Below are 19,440 nucleotides of genomic sequence, written 5' to 3' on the forward strand. Positions count from 1 at the left end.
TTGCCAGAAACTGAATAGCTTGAGATTGAATTCCTCTACAAACTGCATTTTGGTTGGAAGATGAAATCTTCTCTCATGGAATTTGAAGGGACTATTTTTGATTGGGTACATGTACAGAAAATATGCGATTTTTGGAGTGAAAAGAACTCGTATTCTGGCTTTGAGAACCCTTGGACAGAGTTTGAGCCGTTGTAATTTGATGGATGAAAGGGTAGATCTCACTTTTTCAGGTTGCCGAAGATGAAACACCTCATTTTCCCAGCTATTTTACAGAATTTTTTGAATTTTGAATTTTAACACACGCCTCTATGGGGAAATATTTAGCCGTGTGAGCCCTGTATATATACATATATATATATATATATATATATATATATATATATATATATATATATATATATATATATTTGGGTTTATGTCAGGTTCATGTGTGTGGTGTGTGTGCGGCACACGTACACACACTATAGCTTCTGACCACACGAGCAAAGAGATTTAAGGGTTTGGGACGAACACCGATCTAGGGCTTTCAATAGCTCAGTCGGTAGAGCACCGGTCTAGTAATCCGGAGGTCTCGGGTTCGAATCCCGATGAAAACCCATTTTCTTTGCTCAAAGTTCTCACTATATATATATATATATATATATATATATATATATATATATATATAGTGAGAACTTAATAGAAATATATATATATATATATATATATATATATATATATATATATATATTCTTTCTTTTTAACTACTAAAACCGCGGCGAAAGAAATATGAATTAATTATAAATTGGATTTCCACGGGCGCTGCTAGTATATATATTTATAATCTATGTTAGGTTACTATATATGTACACCGAGTTAAATGAAGCCCTCCAGCGGTAATGCGCGAAAACATTCGCAATATGATTTGTGCAGAGATCATTAATTGATAATGTAGCAAGAAAGGAGATGAATAGACAATGAGGACATCACTGTTGATAACGGTGCAGCTTTGTCAACACGTGTATAATGAATGTGATTACTAGCTCAGAGTTCTCACCGACCTGTCAACATCTGAGGGATGTGTTTGCTATTACACAGTAGCCAAATAAAACTTTTAATATGCATGCATCCTATCACTTATTACATTGATATTATACTCGACCTCGATCTAGATTTGTAGATGGGGAAAAAAAGAGAGAAGAAAATCCGATATTAACTAGATCTGAGTTTATGTACATGCAGGAAACATAGGCCACCTTCATACATGTATCAATGTTGTTTAACTCGTATAATAACATGACTAGAATCCTATCACGTTTTGATTGTTGTTATTAGATGAGATTAATGTGTCTGTCACATGAATCGACGTGATTGAGATATATGTAAATTGACATATATATATATATATATATATATGTATGTATATATATATAATTACATATATGTATATATAATTTTATATATATATATGTATATATATATAATTTTATATATATATATATATATATATATATATATATATATATATACTCGTATATAATCACGTTACATAAAGGGGAGAGAGATAACGCAAGGGGAGAGAAAATATTACGTGACGAAGAGAATACACCGACTTTGGTTTGAAGTGTAGGGACAGAAACTATCGACTGCACCTTCAAAATGTTCAAGTTGATGTGGTAAGATCCAAAGTGAAGAGAAGGGAGTAGGAATAGGAGGAGGAGGAGGAGGAGGAGGAGAAGAAAAATGAGGGTATCCCGCCGGAAAGCAAGACAAATAGCTTCTGGTGAGGGATGGCCGGTAGGGCGTGGAAGAGATTCACGGTCAGCGCATCGAGAGAGACTCCTTCTTTCGTGGCAGTGGAGCGAGCGAGGAAACTTTATTTAAAAAACAAAACAAACACAAAACGAAACAAAACAAACACAAAACACCGAAAAACAAAGCGAGACATCCCGTGCTACGACGTCCGACTGTGTCGTTCCAGTCCATTGCCAGGCAAGTTTAAAGGATTACTGGTACTTATTTCAAGCAATGTTTCCCCCATCATCTTTCCGCCATCTACAAAAAAAAAAAAAAAAAAAAAGCAAACGTTGAATTTGATTTCAAACTTCATATTTCAAATGGGTTAAACTGGAATAATGGGAGAGTACTCCTGTATTCGCTTGGGCTTTTTATCACTTTCGTGGCAGTGGTCAGGGTTCCCCCCGCCGTCAAATTTACTTTGAGAAAAAAAAAGAAGAACAAAAAACAGCAGTACAATTTCCAACAAAAAAGAACAAACATAAGTATGACTTTATCTCATTGTCAATCAACAAATAAAAAAGCAATATACAAACAACAAAACGAACATCACGTACTAAGTAAGTATGACTTTATCTCATAAAAAATAAATCATAGCTGAAATCGCCCGAAAGTGTATTGATTTCGCTTTCCCTCACGTCCGTGGTGAGCAAAACACACACATATTGGCTATACTTATGACGCAAATATACTTATGATCATTATGAATCTTTGCCATATCATCATAAAACCAGAGTATAAACTGCGAAACTGTCTTTGTCATTTATGACCATACGCCACTTTCCGAGGTCCTGTTGCTTCCGAGGCCCACACTTGATACCCAGCGGAAATTTTATGGTCAAAATCATTCATAGCTAATCTGGCGACCATCGACGGCAGGCACCTTTAAGATATGAGCTGACTGACGAGCAGACATAAGAACACCGCAAATTCAACAGTTAAGAAACAAAAACTGAAACGCAGATATCACAGAGAAAAATACAATTCATCATACGGGATGGACGGATGGCCTGAGGGCGAGAGTCAGCGCGCGACGCCTTGTTCTCTCCCAGAGCGACCGGCGTGCAGGTCCGTGCAGGTCACGGGTAATTAGTAGTAGCGGCGCTGCTGCAGCAGTGAAGGCGAGTGTGACAAAACGTGTGTCTCGGGTGGCGAGATTTCCGATTCCATATTGCGATCAAACGTTTTGAAAAGAAAGAAAGAGAGAAATGCACCCAAAAAAAAAGGAAAGGAAAGAAAGAAAGATATCTCCTTCTCTCCCAACGAAATTCAGAAATCAGTTCTATCGCTTTGACGGCGACAAGATCGCGGTTCAAAATTGGCACCGTATAGCGACACACAGGTCATGACAAAGAGTCGACGAAACACTTCCCGCGAGAAACCGAGAGATCGACACATCGATAGCAAGCACGAGATCATTGCAACAAAAAATGGTTCCCTTCAGACAAATAATGATACAGAACAAAAAAAGAATGGTGTTGAAGTGGAGAAAAATTGACCAGAAAAGAGAAATTGTTTGTTCCTTTCTCTTAGATGTGCCATTTCCAGTATCGTTCTAGCAAAACAAAAGGTTGCAATGCATCAATTTAATTCTACCGCCTCAATTCTATGCACACGTCAAAACAGATGAGCAGGCTAACATGATTGATAATCCCCGTTTGTGCGTACATTAAACAGCACTATTTTAGAAAGCGCAGATTTTACTTGTATTTTACTTTGCGATTGTAAATGGTTGAGACAAAACAAAAGTGGAGACGTGTACGAGTTTATGATCTAAAGAAACTTACGTGTGCCTTTTTATCGTCAAAGATCGACTTGATAAGAAAGGAAATGAAGAAAATTCGAATTCAGAATCAAATGACATATGGCTGATGATAATTATATGCAATCAAGAATTAAACAAAATAGAGGCTATTGCTTTAGTTTGGAAAGCAGGGCAGAGTTTAATCTGTAAAAGCAGATGAAAAATGGGCGCTATAATTACATGTGAGATAATGCGTTTGTTGACCTAGTCGTGTTTGCCAAAGGAGGTGTGTGATACCTCCTTGATCCACAGTAGATTGGCCCATTGTAAATTCTATTGGAATACCACTGACGATTTGCCTACTAATGGTAGATAAAATCCAGGTTCAACTCATTTTTGACAGCTTTTTGACACTGCAACTTTTTGTACCTTTTCCCGTTTAAGTATCATTCATACCACAACAAATGCACCGAATAATACAACAAAAGAAAATATGGAATATATGTTTTCTTGGTGAAACGAGGCGATGGATATACTCCAGACAGTGACAGATAATAATTACCAGTATTGGTATGAGTTTCGAACGTGCCTTTTAAACATTGCAACCAATGACACATGCGGATGCGACGACTTGGAATGAATTCTAGATCTAACTCTGTGTATTGGAGCACTTTCAATTAATTACGTTCAGTAAATAATTGCAGTTACTATGACACCAGCTCGGTGGGAATCAATCATCCTAAAGCATGCTTGTAATGAGTGCTTTAGAAATTGAAAAAAAAAACACACACACTACAATTTGCGATCATTACCAAAAAGACTCTCTATGAAGAACTGGGTTTAAATGGTACGTGCGTGCTGTAATCACAAAACTGCTGCACACTTTCACCGATCCATCACACCTGTTTCAGATCGAGACTTTCTAATAACCATCAGAAACTGGGGAAAAACGAAACCATCGTGGCATTTCGAAGTGCAAAGTCATAATAATCGAGAGCGAGAAACTGCCAACTCAGAAGCCCCGTGTAATTTCATTTGCTCCAAATCTGCGCTCGGCTCATCGCAGTTTTCAATCCTAATACCAGATTAAACGGGAAGACCTAAGACGGTGGAGACGTGGGGAGTGGTTACAATCTGTGCTGCCGATAAGAATTGTAATAGGGAGTCGCGCCATTGGTGCCACTTGTGCGATTCCGTTGCATCTGTTGGGTTTTCTACTTTTTTTCGCTTTAACGCCCAATTTAAAACATAACAACAAAAACACACACAAAATGATAGATAAATAAACAAGAAACAATATAGAGAAATAAATATACAAGCAAAAAAGTAGTGACGAGTTAGGAATTACTGCTCATATTTTACAAAATCTGCATGCATTAGTCGAGAGCGCGGAGGTGAAGCTGCGCTAAGAAAGAATGTATCATGATAAGATAATTTATGCTTTTAACTTTCATACACAGCGAGATAAACATCTCATGGACAGTACGTCTCAAAGTGTCATGTATACATCTTAAGCCACTCAGAAGAGCAATTCAGTATAGCATAGGTACGGTACAGTCCTATCGAAACAGGTAAAGAATAAGAAAAGAAACTGACATAATTATGACACTGTGACAGTGAAGCATACAACCCACAGCCATGCATTGCAAAGATATTGGAAAGATAATTATAATGACCAATCCTTTGGCTTTCCATACATGTAGATTTATAGGTAGACTTCATATCGCAATAAACATGTTCGGAGTTAGCTCATGTGCACAAGGGTACAAACGACCTTCCTATTTTCTCAGTTAGTTAGGCACTTACTCATTTTTAAAGTGACATAATGCATAAGCTTGCGCGACATAACAATTATGGGAATTCATCATTCATGTTCAAACAAAGGATGAAATTGCGTAAACCAGCTGACCAGAATGGTCAGTCACTTGGTCAATTGGTCTGTCAAATGGTCGTGGGGAACATCCATTCATTTTTTTTTTTCATTTGAACGTCTTAACGATCTCTTTCTATTGATATTGCCAAATAACACTTTTGCTGTCAGGTGGTTGTGTGGCAAGCACCATTTGTAAGGATTACTTGAATAATCAATACATCCGAGATACATATCTCGTGAATTCAAAGACCAACGTGCCCTGTTGGTACGAATGAACTTTTTCTGCTCCTGCCCAACGTGTAACCCCGAACTTTAACTGGCTTATTGTATCTATATAGGTCAAAGTGTCACCCCATACTTTTTTTACACGAAGAAATGTAAAGAAATCTCATGCACCTTGACGTCGTGGCAGTCGTTCTCTGTAGATTAATAATGTTGTACATATGTATCAGTGTGTGTGTGTGTGTGTGTGTGTGTGTGTGTGTGTGTGTGTGTGTGTGTGTGTGTGTGTGTCTGTGTGTGTGTGTCTGTCTGTCTGTCTGTCTGTCTGTGTCTATGTTCTCCTCTAAATCAGTTTACAGTTACAGTTACACTAAGACTCCCCCTTCTTTGTACCATTCTTGTTATACCAAACCTCTCTCATACTTTCTAGTTTGTTAGCTCTTCAGTCTTTGTTTTTATCTGCCTCCTATTCTCACAGCGCCTCTCAACCATCATTTTTGTTTCGTCGCAAGTATATTGCTAAACAAGGCCTGTACCTGCTCGTGTCTTTGCTATGGTGCTGATTTCACTTTAAGAAGTATTTCATTAAAGAAAAAAAAAATGAATCCACTTTGGGTCTCCTACATGTACCGACGATAACAGCCTGGCAAGAAAGAGGGACAGGCCGTCGTCACCTTGTGATTGACTTAATTCCATTTTTCCACTTTGCAACTTGGCGGTACCTGGTAAGCAGCAGGTAAAGATCCTATTTCCACCTGGGTGATAGGTAAAACGGATGTCTGCCCATCCCCTACCCCACCCCCCCCCCCCCCCCCCCCAAAAAAAAAAAAAAAAAAAAGAGAGAGAGAGAGAGAGAAAGATATAATATAGAAGAAAAAGAAGAAGACGTGAAAGAACAAGAACAGGTCTACGCAGTCAGCGCTATTTCGGCTATAGCAGAGCGACTTGTTGCCATGGTTACCATGGATGCGCCCCCATCATATCCCAGCCTCTTGCCCGCCCTCTCCCCCCTCTCCGATGACACCTGGCCTTTCGGCTAACAACATCCACAAACCGTAACCATGGGCTGTCAGCGACTGATAGGGCTGAGCGGATGACGAGCGCGGTCTCCCGCCCAGCAACCCCGTCTCGGACGCGGAGTGATGTTTTTATTATTATTTATAAACACACGGTGTGAAAAATAAGAACCCTCCGAATACGTCACTCGGCGCGCCGGTTCAAAATAGTAGTCGGTGCGTTTCGAAAAGTCATGTCCGCGTAACATTCAACTTGACTTCTCGTATCCCCCCCCCCCCCCCCCTCCCCCTCCACTTGCTGTCTAGTTCACCCCTCTCTCTTTCTCACTACCTTGTTATATTGGGGATGCAATTATGAAAGTGTGAAGTGATTATGCGTCCGCTCCGCGATTGCCGATACTCTCAGCATTGCTCAGTGATACGCTTGCGAGTACTGCGTTTGGCCAGTTGAGAGCGCTCTTTCAAAGTAGATCGCGCCTTCAAACGGAGCTCACTAACGAAAAATTCGCTGTCGCATGTAGGCAAAGTTCATTAAATAAAAAGAAAAGAATATGTACATCTCTTGAGAGCCATCTCTTGACAAATACTGCTTTCTTAAAAAAAAAAAAGAATATGATCCTTAGGTCAATAGTAGCAAGAATACTGATGACAGCTTTCAAACAATGTAATGAAGATAATTATACCATTGCGTGTAAAATTGAGAGTAACAGCAATTTGAAATATCAAAAGACATAATAATGTCGGCCTCCCCGAGTACAAGACCTTTTTTTTTCAATCAGCTGATAACACTCTGTTTCGTCGAGTGATACTAGTAAAGTCATTTAATATGTCGCAGCGAAATAAGATTGACCATTGTATCGTCTTTTTTATTTAGTTACTAAAGAATGTGTTTTCAAGTTTTGACATCACCACGAATAACTAACATTTGAGACAATCATGCTGCAAGAAGCTTGTAGATTACGAGGTGAGAGTTTCTCCGGGTTACAATAATTATTGAGTGCGTATATGAGTGTTTGTGTGTGTACGTTATTGTTCTCTAAGAAGTCCTGTCAACAGGGCATTTTCCCAAATAAAAAAAAAAGTTTGTGTCTGTCATTGTTTCTGCTTTTCTCGATCAAATTTGTTGCTTCTTGTCTGTTAAGTGAGGGAAATATTTGCAAGCCTTTAATTAGGCCTACAACACCAGCAGCAACAAAGTAATTAAAAGAGGACATGTCATTTCATCACATTGTTCCACTTGTCAAATTCCTGCTAAATAATCGAGATTGATATCTTATTGATATCTTTCTGAAGTTTTATAACAATATCAATGATGATGATAATAATAATAACAATAATAGCTTTATTATCATTGATGATATTTTCATTGTTGTTGTTATAATCATTATCATTAATAATGATAATAATAATAATAATAATAATTATTATTATTATTATTATTATTATTATTATTATTATTATTATTATTGTTATTATTATTATTATTATTATTATCATTATCGTCATTATTATTATTATTATCATTATTATCATCACCATCATTATTCTGATCGCAGACTGTCACACTCTCTCCCTGACATATATTAAGATCCATGTTTATCAGATGAATGATTACCGATGATAATTTTCTGAAATGCTGTTTTAAATAGTATAATTCATCGACAAAGTTGGCTTGCCAAGCAATCATAATATCTTATTCCAAGGATGATGTATGGAAAATGAGATGTTACCACCATAAGGATCGCCTGATATCTCATCACGTGCTCTACATCATCAGAACACAAATAGATCTACCAGTATCATTTTCAAACCGAAAGGAATCACGAGGGGTTAAATCAGGTGTTGGAAAAATCGACGGCTGCCGAAAAAGAAATGCAGGTATACAGGCAGAATGATGGGACCAAAGCAGCGTATAGTGATGGCTAAATGAAACGAACGCACAGCCACGACAGCCAGCAAATGTCAGTACCACTTAATACAAAATGATGATGCAAAATAAAACTGATAAATAGGCCAAGTGGTGAATAAATAGGTGTTTAATAATATCTCTCTATTCTGATCATTATTATCATCACCTAAGTTTAATACAGTAAACCTTGAAGACAAACGTACTTTATATAGAACAGCATTACGACTTGGGAAATTGCACCTCACGGGGAAAAAAAAAAAACGTTCTCTTTCGCTCGTGCAATGGGTATGGAAAAATCATTGATATTTCCTCTCCAGCAGATTTGGGCGGCAAAAGGTCGAGACAAAAATAGGACTTTAATAGTGATATCTGGAACGTGCTCATAGCTTCTGTACTGACTGCGGAAGAGGAAATAGAGTTCAAAAGGGGGGAAAAGAAGAAGAAGTAATGTCTTTCCTTTGTGTGCCCGTGTGCATGTGTGCGTGGACGTTGACATTATTTCAAAATTGAATTACTGACGATTCGTCTGCTCATCTACTCTCTTTCGGAAACGTTGCCTGTGGGCATGAAGAGAAAGGATATGTATATGATCTGGTTATGTTGTTGATAAAGTCAGCTGCACTTTTTGTGTTCTTAATCTTCGACTCTTCGTATTGTTAATCCTTGTGAGCGTGCGTAGGTGAATGTGCCGTTAGCTCGTTGGTGCGTATACATTTGTGTGTGTTTTGTCGATTTTGTGTGAGTCAGTTTATCAGTATACATTCAGAGAGGTGAGAGAGTTTTTCTCTCACGCCTTGCTGATATGTTTCAGCTTATATTTTCTTAAACATGACATGAAACTTTCTGATTATATCATGAATGTTACATAACATACTGGTGAAAAAGTATAGGTAAAAGTGCGGTAAAAAAAGTTTATTCGTTTAAACTTTGAAGGCTACAGAGACAAATGTCGGCATAAAGTGAATTACAAGGGAAAACATAGCGTTAAGAGTGGCTAAATATTCCAGGAAAGAAAAAGAAAAACTACATGTGTGGGTGGACTGGCTGATTCATAGATGTTTTCTCGTACATGATAGACTAATCTAATTGACAGTGTTATACGTTCCAGTATGGAACAGGTGAGATGATAGTCTGGCATCCAGGCGTTTATCTTGCTATGAAACCAAAAAAGAGTGAAAAGTTCCCAAGGCATTCAGTGAATGCATCATAGATTAAAGGATGGTACAGTAATGTTTGAGGTGAAAATTCAGCTTTTAACTTTATGGGAGATACTTAGAAACCACTTTAGAAAAAGTTAAAATGCTTACGATTCTACGAGGAATTCAAAGTTTATTTGATAAAAATCAGTTTTGAAATGGCTTAGATATCCAAAACAAAGTAAAGCAAAACTCTCCTAATAAAAGGTGGGACCCACCTGTTATTATAGGATCACTTTCTTAGCCGTTTCAATACCAATTTTCACCAAATAAACTTTGAATTCCTCATAGAATTATAGGCTCTTTCATACTACATAAGAAGTTTCTCATTATCTCTAAAAATCATCATCAAAACCGTTGGAAACCACAATCCCCATCTCAATCGAAACTGTATCACACCTTTAAGTGATTACCGATAGGTGTTCGTTCTTTTGAATGTGTGTGTGTGTGGGGGGGGGGGGGGTTAAAAGGGCGAAGGTATGTTTGGAACCAAGACCAATGAAAGGGCGGCCTTTTTTTCTTCAAGACACCAGGCATGGACACTTTGTTCTCTCTATTTATTGATTCTTGCTTGTTGAGACAATCATCATCTCCTGTGTAAATTCATGGACGTTGGTGAAGTTTGCCAAATGAAGAAAAAGCCATGGAAAAGACTGGGGGTACAACCTTTAACATATGTCAATATAATGACTTTCACCCACTTTGCTTTGGAAGTCATGATTACACAGAGTAAAGAGGAAATGAGACGATCACAAGCGACACCAATAATGAGATTATTTCTTCCTAGATCAACAAAGACGGATGTGTCACGCATACACACAAAACTGAAAAAAGAGGGATAAACGACAAATATTCCCATACGGAAGAGAAGGAAAAACATACGAGATGTTTTTCTCTGTTGTCGACAGTTGGTCGCAGAGGACGACTCGCGCGCTAACCCTGCATGTCAGCCGAAATGGCGGGAGAGTCAATGACACATTGGTTACATGTGTTTCTCGCTCTGCCTATTGCCAAACGCCATATCCTGCAACGGTGATTATGAATCGCACCAACTGGCTTGCCATATCCTTTTCCATGCTCTTGTTCTCGCTCTTTTCGCCTCGTTTCCTCTGTTTTTGTTCACACAAACGCGGATTTCTCATTTTATTCTCAAATTGATGATAATTTGTTTTCTCAGCGATAAAAAAGCAGCCACAAGGAATTTGTCCGTACTCCTACGAATGTCCTAATGACTAAATTCAATTGTACTTTTTTTTCAGTGAAAGGAAATGATTTATCAATGCTAAAGCGAAAGGACGGCAAGCTAAAAAAGATTTTTTCCTCCTCATACCAGCCTATGTTTCAACTAATTGCGTCGCCACTGAAATGTCGGCTCACGTGGGCTGGAAAAAAATACACCATTACTTTATGGAGAATCTAGGCTCCTACTGGATCAGTCAATCTGCCAAACAAGCCAGTGCTTGTTTCCTCTCGAGTCGATTACAGACGGGGACCAGTTTTTCTCTGTTTTTGCCAAAAAAGGTACAATAGAATAGCAATTATGTATTCATTGTACCATAATCAATGTCTCACTCAGTTTCGTCGAGGAGGTATCGCACACGTGTGGTACCGCCTTTGTTTCATCAACACGTTGCGGCGCAAAGATGTTAGCGCGATCAACGAATTGAAAGTAATCACTCTCTAGATTCTTTAGATTGAGATGAGGCACAAATCCAAAATTAGATTAAAAATCTCAATCTAATAGAATATAGAAGTCAATCGTTTTCCTATGTTAATGTTGGATTGGTCCCTCACCACGATCTTATAGATCGATTTCCAATAATAAGGAATTTAGAGAGTTGCAGTAGTCAAGATGGACAAAACAGTTTGGTATCACAGGAAAATCCGCTCCTCATGTTCCTATGAAAGAAATCGAAGAAGTCAAAGCGACAGAACTGCGAAATGTCGAGAGAAATCGCGAGAGTTAAGACTGGTTAGATGTCGGCAGTAAACATGGTGTCCTTTGGGGCATTGGTAAAAGGTCTTCACTGCGAATGCAAATTTTTCAATGGGACGCATGTATTGTGGTACACTTGTATAGTGGTATATCGTTGATCAGAGGGTGGTAAGGTGGCTCGTAGCTGGACCCCTCGGGAGACCTTGCCCCCTGGCCCGGACACTCACTGCACAGTGCGCATATCTTTGGACGAGATGTGATGTGACGAAAATGACAACGATACCATTCTTAATGGTGGTAATGAAGACAACGGTGCCGACGCTGACGGCGGTGATGATAACTTATGAAAATGATAATCATAATGATGATGATGATGAAGACGATGATGATGATGACGATGACGATGATCATGAGAAAACTAGTTCTTTGTGTGTGTGTTTTTTTTTTTTAACTGACGGTGAAAAGAATGTGAATAGATTTTGGTGTGCTATTTTAGGAAGAGAGTTAATACGATGGCGAGGAAGCAGCGCAGTAGTTGGAGGAGGATGTCGAAGACGATAACGACAACGACAATGATGATAGGAATGGTGGTTAGGATACAAATGGTGATAATGATCTCGATGACAACAATAATAATAATGTCGATGTTGATGATAGTTGAGATGAGAGCGAGGGGATGGTGACGATAGTTGTAGCCACCATTATTATAAAAAACTAAAATACATGAATCCTCTCTTGATTATGGACATAGATTCTGTCATCCAGCTCTTCATAGATTAGTAGCAGCAGCGGAAAAAAAAATGTAATGAAATCCTTGAAGGATGAGAATGATGAAGACTTAATCATATTCTCATATTAGCACACCACAGTGGGAGGACTGAAAAAAAAAAAAGATTCCTGAACAAGACACTGCGCGTGTGTCGCATCAACAGACATGTCCCTAAATGATTGTGTTAGAGTTTTTATCCGGCCTAGTTCTCTGATTGGGGCAACATGCACTTTTGCTCCGTCACTTCCAATTGAACGCAAACATCAAACATTCACTTAACACTTTCCAAAGTACAGGGTACACTAAAATGCCTTCAACCCTAATGATGCATCTCAACATGTTGAAATCATCAAGTAGAAAAAAAAATCAAAGACAAACAAAAGCATCCAACAAATCTAACGTCGCTTAGTGATCACAACAGAAAAAAATCGAGTTTTTACAGGTGACTTACCTTGGTCTACTTTTATCAGTTATAAAAAGGACTTTTCTCACTCAACACTGGTTTTATCCGACTCAAGGGAAAGAGTGTTCTGAGAGACCACCTATAAACCTCTCTTGTCTTATCATTTACGTTAATTTTTTCATTATTATTTCATTATTTTTTATTACTCGACCAACATTAATAGGGTCGACATTTGATTGATCTACATTGAGGTACTTGTCTTGATAGCTGTACAACTCATAGTTTGGCGTGCAGCTACTTGTAATCATGAACGGGATTCTAATATTGATCCAATGCCGTAACTCCATGCAAACTTCTACCCTCCAACAGCAATAACAAAGCTAACCAAACAAACAAACAAACTAAATGACTAAAAAAAAAAAAGAGAGACAATCAAACACAAGAAAAAATGCTCGAATATGTAATTTTCCTATATACAACATGTACATAACGTCAATGGAATTTCGTGATAGCTTGCATTTTCTGATACATGTTAAGAAAAACACCCCCCCCCCAAAAAAAAAAAAGAACAAAAAACAACCCCCCAAACAAAAAACAAACAAACAAACAAACAAACAAACAAACAAACAAACAAACTACTCCACAAGGGCGTGGCTATATTGCAAAGAATGCTCAACCGATATGTCATAAAATCACCATAAGATGATAATTCATCAGCAGGTATCGAAGGATGGTAAGAGGGAGAGAGAGGAAACGAAAGGATAAAACACGGTAGAGCTGCTGAATACACAAAACGCAGACTCTCTCGTCATCTTTCCTTCACACACCCTGTACCCACGAGGGCGCTGTGCTGCAAATAGAGCACTATCAATTTAGACGACATGCTTTGAAAACTCCAGACTCCTGCGCGGCACTTCCTCGAAAATAAGCATTCTAATGACAAAAATATGGCTTCAATTTCGCAATCGGAATGCACTTCCAGATGAACATGTGAATACGCACGGTGGAAGGTGATTCAAATCGACGGACAGCGTGTCACTTTTATTTCCCCGGACGCAACGCTAACGCTTGTAGTGGAACTGAGTTACAGCCCGATCATTTCGGAGTCGCTCCTCGACCATTTATTGTCATTAAAGTGGAAATTCAAAGAAAATTACAACTTGGCACAAATTATATGCTGTGCTTATGCTAGAATCTTGGAAGTGACAAAATGTAAGACTTTTGCTCATTTCACAACGGGGAATGCAAATGTTGAGAGCAACGAGAAAATTCATACGATGTCGGCGGTAATGAAAACACTGCGAATGAATTCGAGAAAATTCGGCGAAGTTTTTACCGATGTAATAAATTGACCAATCTATGAAAAGACATGGAATTTTACCTTTTATTTGATATATTGTCGTTACTAATGATGGATATTATTCAAATGACACGGAAAAGCGTTAGATTCACTTTGCATCGGTATGGCATTTATCCCGGGTAAATATCAATACTTTGCTCACCTGGGAAAAATTACACCTTTAAATCTGTGCACTGTCTATACAGGACGTAGTCTGCTTTTGCTTGTCGAGTTCATTCAGTGACGTCACAAGTATCAGGCGTGTGCGGCGTGTTCTGGTACGTTTTCGAAATAGAAAGGAGAATGGTATTCTTCTCAATTTATGTCGCACAAATCTTTCCCGTGAGGTCGGGAATCGTAATAACTGAGGCTGGCTTAAACTATATTTGAATTTTCATGAAATATTATTTATATTTACTATCTTTGAACGTAAAGTTTAAAGATGAATCTTGTACACAATGCAGTGCACTCCCGTTATAACGAACACGGTTATAACGTAAATCCCGGTACAACAAAGTAAAAATTCAAATCCCCAAATTATCATCCATTTATCTTTATATATATGTTATTGTTCGGCTACCAATTTTTATGCCTCAGCCACGAAGTGGTGCCGGAGGCATTATGTTTTCGAGTTGTCCGTCCTTCCGTTCATCCGTAATGAATTTTATGGACAGAGTAACTAAAAAACCTTTTGAGGTATCCTAATGGAACTTGGCATGTATGTGTATTAGGGGGTGAAGTTGTGCCTATCAACTTTTGAGTGCACATCCTCAAGGTCAAAAGTCTAATGGTCAAGGTCAAATGCTCAAAATTTCACTATTTCCACCATATCTATGCAATGCCTGAAGATATTTTCTTGAAACTTAGTGTATACATGTATTACCCTGTCAAGACTCTCTGGTGAAAGTTTGGGGTCATGAGATCAAAGGTCAAAGGTCAAAAAGTCAAGTAAAAATGTTAAAATTTCACTTTTTTTCTCTATATCTTGGAAATGGTTTAAGGTATCTTCATGGAACATAGTGTATATGCACGTACTGACTGGCAGTGACTATCTAGGGAATTTGGGGTTCATGGGGTCCAAGGTCATGGATCCAAGGTCAAGGGCAACACTTCCAAATTTTACTATTTCCCTCATATTCAAGCAATGCCTGCAGGATAATTTTTTTTTTAAAACTTGGTGTATGCATGTATAACCCAACAGAGATTCTCTGAGAAGTTTTTTTTTTTTTTGCCTCAAAGGTCAAAAGGTCAAAGATCAAGTGAAAGTGTTGAACTTAACTTCTTCCTCCATATCTCGGAAGTGGCTCAAGTTTTCTTGAAACTTAGCACATATCTGTGCATGTTCTGCCTGACAGTGATTCTCTTATGAATCTTAGGGTCAAAGATCAAGGGTCAAAGGCCAGATGAAAATGGTAACAATTTACTACTCAATACAGAAATTGCACTTTTTCTCCGTACTTTGAAAATTACTCAATGCATAAACTTTTGAAAGGGTCAAAGTCAAGTAAAAGTCCTAAAATCCCCAAATACATGCTCTTCCATTCATCCAATTAAACCTAGGTCAAGGAAGGTGAACATTCAACACATTTGTGACCATCATGTCCTTTTAATATTTTGCCAATTTTGTGAAAATGTAATCACACATTATCCACATGTACTATAGACTTATTACGAGAATCATGCATTATGGCGGAGGCATACCAGTCGCCATAGCGACATTTCTAGTCTTTCTTCTCTTGAAAAAGGCAGGAACATGCTTGCCGAAACGTCGAGAGTGGGTAGATCCTTTTCAGGGCCACATACATACCCAAGAAAGAATACGTGGTGCACTGTTAAGCCTTCTACCTTCCAACGTTCTACCGCCATGGAAGCCTTCAAAGATTTCACTAAAAGAAGTATACATTAAATCTTGCATAAGTCCAACTCAGGTCGAATATTGTCCAGGGACTTTGTCATTTTTCCTTTAAAAAAAAACACACAAAAAAATCTTTTAAAGTCAAATTTCTCTTCAAGTCAAAGCTGTTTTAGTCCCAAGGGATTCAACCTATGCAAGGTTAGCTGCAGTTTATATCAACTGAAGCATGAATTATGTGTGGAGTGAAAGGTAGCTTGAATCTGACATTATGGTTATTCTACTCCTGAAACGACACCACTATCCGTCTTCCCATTTTCCACAGCTTGTCAAACTAGATGGGCTGAAGACAGGCACATTTGGATTGTCAATACCTTTCCTGCCTTTTTCTGCACAAAAAAATCCTTCAATAGTAAATGATCTATGCAAGTACATAGCATTACATACACACATGAATATTGCATATATATCCAAACATACACACATCCACACACATATTCATATGTATACATGCATACGTGATACATGGGTGCTGTTCGTTATTCCGAAGGTTCGCTATTCCGAAGGTTCGTTATTCCGAAGGGTCGTTAATCCGAAACACGCAAATTCCCTATACTTAGAGGTTCGTTAATCCGAAAATGAAAAAGGGTTCGTTAATCCGAAAATTTGTGGTGTTATTCCGAAGGTTCGTTATTCCGAAGATTGGTTAGTCCGAAAATGAAATTCGGAACAATGAACCTTCGGAATAACGAATCTTAGGAATAAAGAGCCTTCGGAATAACGAGCTGTAACCGTGATACATATCCAATTGTGAGCGTGTGAGTGTATTCATGTGTGTGAGTGCATGTTTAATGTATGATATGACACCTTACTTTTTGTTCCACCTGGTGCAGTTCATGTTCAGTAAAAAAACGTAAGTGCACTCTTCCACACTTAGCTCTGAGGATGCACGTACACAATTCATGAATTTAAAAAACAAACAAAACATGAACTTTCTCATGTTTTCATATTTTTATTGATGGCTGGGAAGCACCAACTTGAAAACACTACATCAGTACAAAAAAAGGCACACACAGTTGTGATTTGTAATACTTACAGTGACAAAGATTCACATGATCAACACTAAAACCTCTTATCATATGCAAATCGTTGTTGCTAGCATGTCATTTCTACAGTGCACCAAAAATGTTTCTAATCATCTTTGACATGTACAACACAAATATACAACAGTACTTTGTACACACAGCTAGTAACTGTGTAATGCTGATTGCACTATTAGATATACAATAATAAGTGTCTTTCTCATATGTTATAATGATAAGACAATGAAGGGCTAGTTATATCTTCATGGCCTTCATTGATTTCATTGGTTCTTCTACACTGGAATCAGTGGCGTGCTTACTGGTATTCAAAGTATTTACATGTTTGTAAAAAAAAACCAACCAAACACCCTGATTTTATGTGAGGACCCCCCAAAATGGAGAAATGGGTCAACCTATTCAATTTTTAGTTTTTATGTTTTCTGTAAGCACAGTTTTTCCTTATAAATCTACAGTTTGAGAAATTAAAACAAACAGGAAATCATCGCTTTTCACTTATTCTTCATATTTTTTTTTTTTTGGGGGGGGGGGGGGGTCTGTGTGATAAGGTACAACTTAGAGGTCCCATTTCATTTCTTAAAAACCTTGTCAACATTCTTCACTTTCAACTCTAATTACTTTTGAAAGGACAATGCTATTGCATTGAAAGGAAGAATTATTCATAAATAGAATGTACTTAATGAGTGTGAAGGATTTCAGTTTAATCTGATGATCCCTTCATAGTAATTACCATGGAGTTTTACATCCTGTAAAGCTTAGAGTCTGGTCTCTCAGAGTCTGTCCTCAACAACAACAACAACCAAAAAATCAATATCTGGCTACTTTTTGTTAGTTTTGGGAGCCAGGGGCATATATTATATATATTCATTATGCACATAGGTACATTTATATTACTTAGAACACACATCATATACTGTATAAACCATCTGTTTAGTGAGTCTCATTTTTTTGTGAATCAGGACTTCACGAAAGTTTCACGAGTGGTTAAATTCACAATTGTACAGTACAGTACTGAATGGAGAAATGTATGCGTGCATGACACATTCATAAACTCACTTCTTACCAGTACATGACTATGGGTCATACAATGTAAAGTCGCGTATTTTGTCATTATCTACCATAAATCGATACTAAACAGTTTGTTGTTCTTGTCATTTGCTTTAAGGTACATTTTACCTGCGTACATGTAATCTCACTGGGTCCCAGGAGTGTGTACATCTCGCCTTGGGGGCATTTCATGAAGTGTTTTGTCCGACAAATTTGAAAGATGGAATTGCTCTTAGCCAATCAGATGCAAGGATTTCATGCAGCTTGTAACAATTTGTCAGAAAAAAATATATGACAAAATGCTTCATGAAATGCTGAATACATCATAATCGGTCCCTGGTTGCTAGTATTATGTGATACAGGAAATGTAAAACTATTTCCCTCTGGACACACCTTCAAATGACACAATAACTCAGAAATATATTTGTCAATATGGATTCATTTCAGCATTTCAGTAAAGCACAACTTAACAGTAAAACACAGGACTAGTACTATAAATGATATTTATGGGCAAGTGTGATGTTTCTTGGTTTCATTTAGCAATTTTATTCACGTATAGGCATTCGTGTTTGTGGGACAAAATTTATCTGTCTTTATATAATGCCTAAATAGATCCTTATCATTTGATTGGTTGTTTGCTATTGATCATTTGTCCCATTTCACTATGATGTCATCATCTGTGCAATTGTTGCTCCATTTACCATGCAATCTTGGATCCATACGATTTGCTCCATTGCACGCACAGCGAGAGCCCGGCACACTACGCATGTAAAACGCTTGCGTTTGCAGTGTGCATGTGACAGCGCGGATAGCGCGCTAACGTAGACAACCGCGCTCAGTGAGTACTATCTCAATCTCAGAGCCCCCACATTCTCTCTTATTTCTAAATTCATAAAACATCAAATGACAAGGATCTATTTTAAGTGTTATATAAAACAAATGATAGATGTTTTTCTTTTGTGCAATGGACAGAATATTTCATTCGGTGAAAGATGAAATCTTTGATCCATTCAACTCGGGTGCACCTTGTTGAATGGATCATTTCATCTTTCACCTCATGAAATATTCTGTCCATTGCACTGTAAACATTCATTATTTGTATGATATCTTTTAATGTACATATCCCCCCCCCCCCCTACAGACACCTTGAGAGATGAAATCATTTTGATGTTGCGGTTACATCAGAAAGTCCAAGGTGAAAAAGATTTGAAGCTGGCGAAGAGAGTAACAAAACGAGAAAACTGGCGACAGCCCATAT

Source organism: Diadema antillarum, unplaced genomic scaffold (assembly GCF_040938485.1).
Source record: "Diadema antillarum isolate AM-2024a unplaced genomic scaffold, OU_Dant_1.0 scf00000003, whole genome shotgun sequence".
Taxonomy (NCBI): Eukaryota; Metazoa; Echinodermata; class Echinoidea; order Diadematoida; family Diadematidae; genus Diadema; species Diadema antillarum.